This window comes from Apaloderma vittatum, unplaced genomic scaffold (genome assembly GCF_000703405.1).
Source record: "Apaloderma vittatum isolate BGI_N311 unplaced genomic scaffold, ASM70340v1 scaffold10248, whole genome shotgun sequence".
NCBI lineage: Eukaryota > Metazoa > Chordata > Aves > Trogoniformes > Trogonidae > Apaloderma > Apaloderma vittatum.
Window position 1 is genome coordinate 33,130 of NW_009732437.1, and position 2,325 is coordinate 35,454.

Consider the following 2,325-nt stretch of genomic DNA (forward strand, 5'->3'; position numbering starts at 1 on the left):
GAAAAATTAACATCCACAGACAGTGCACAGTGCAGGTATTACAGCAGCCTGCAGAATGAAAAAATTTACAAATCCATTAGCCTGGAGTAGACAAGTTCTGAACAAAAGGATTGGCAAATAGCACAATTTCACAGCATTTGAGTCAAGTTCCCATAACATCTCTGCAGACTAATTTATTCGAAGAGCTTCTCATTCTCATCATTTTCAAACACATTAACGATTATTGTTGGAGTCTTTTTTCTACTCTGCTTAATAAACCCCTCCCAATAACAACCAACAAACTGAAAACCCTCTTCCTCCTCTCCTGGGAAGCCCTGCTAGAAACATCCCACTGCTTCAGAAGCAAAAAGGGAAGAAAATAGAAAAGATGTAAAGCACTGGATATCAATTTGTGGTAGTTGGTCCTATGCTGTGAGATGAACTCATTTTTACTTGAAGGCCAAGTTCTAGTTAAGGCCTCTGTTTACTGTCCACATTACCCTTCTCCACATTAATTCTAGTCTCAGTGCACCTGCCTGGGCTCAGGGGGAGCAGGGTTACACTCCTAGAGGATTAGCCCCGCTTTGTCTCTTTCCCATTTCCAAAAGGTTGGTCTGTCCCTTTGGGCTGTTGGTTTTCTGGGTAGCTCCTTCAAGGACAAAGCTTCCTGAGATGTTATTAATAGCAGTATGTAATATTAATCTGTGAAATATCAGGAGGTTTTGCTTGAAAAGAAAAAAAAAAAGGGGAAAAGTGACACTGGAGCACTTAATCCCTAGTGAATGGTAAGAAACTGTTCTAAGAATCTTTTTGCCTCAATGTAATTTTCTGAATTTTCTCAAGGGGTTGCTGTCACCTCTGCCAATTTGCATTGGGTGAGTAGTCCCCACGGACTTGCTAGCTCGCCTGTATTATTTATGCAGCATGAGGAAAAAATCTGTCAGCCTCGCCTTCGCTCTTTTGGCTTGGCAGCTGGCCCTAGCTATAGAGATCGTCTATTGCTGTGATGCTTTTAGTCAGTTGCACTGACTTGCTAAACTACAAGCTTACCTGCGCACCTTCTCCTCTGTTACACACTCCACTAGATCACATAAATACCATGTTTAATGTAGAGAAACATCTGGGGCTAGCTTATACTTGTTTGTACAGTGTAGACATTGAGGACTAACCCAAAAGCACAAGTGATGCCTGGGACCTGAAATGCTGTTTCATGCATCAGATGACAGAAGAGAACCATTGGGTTGACCCATCTACCATGTATATGCAGTCTCCTGTTCTGCTTGCCTGGAGTGACAGGCAGGAGGAATAAGGAGGGAGCCAAGATGAAAAGTGAGAATGAGGACATGCACCTGAAATGTAGGAGTCTTAAAGAGACTTGACCCTGACATACCAGCAAAACAGCTGAGAATGTTTCCACCACCTTCAGAAAGACCTTACTGCAGCCTTTCAATACCTAAAGGAGGCCTATAAGAAAGATGGGGACAATCTTTTTAGCAGGGCTTGTAGTGATAGGACAAGGAGTAGTGGTTTTAAATTGAAAGAGGGTAGATTTAGACTAGATATAAGGAGGATAGTTTTTACAATGAAGGTGGTGAAACACTATAACAGATTGCCCAGAGAGGTGACAGAAGCCTCATTCCTGGAAACATTCAAGGTCAGATTGGACAGGACTCTGAGCAACCTGATCTAGTTAAAGATGTCCCTGCTCACTGCAGGATGCTTGGTCTAGATGACCTTTAAATGTTCCTTCCATCCCAAAACATTCTATGATTCTATGCTGTTAGCTCTAAGCTGACACAAGCTTCCCTGGCTTGCAGGTTCCCCTCTGGTGCTCTGAACACTGTCAAAGAGATTGTAGAGCCATGATCGTCTCTGCAGAACTCTTTTGTCCATCTCCTTTCATGTAAGCAGCCAACACTTGCATCCATGTCCTCCTGCCCTTTTCCTTAATGGATAAGAATGCTGACAGGGGGCACTAGAGATGGTTCCCACCACCAGAGCCATGCTGGGTGATCCAGACTTTCAGAGGCACCGATCAGGAGAAATTCCCAGTGCTCCTACCTGTCTGCTCCACCTGCCAAAGGCAACACAGGGTTACTGAGTGTGACCAAGCAGGGTGAGAGCAGGAGCAAGAGAATGTCTATCAGGCAGGGCTTTCCCAGAGATGTGGGAGGCGCTGTTTCCAGACCCCACTCTGCTTGATTCATATCAGATGTGGTAAGAAAAGGTGTTACTCATCAATCAGACAACCTCCCCAGGCTACTACTTGAAGAGAGAGTGAACAGAGCAGATTTTCTCACAGTTTTTTGTGTGCACAGTCCTTCCCTTTTATATACAAAATGTATA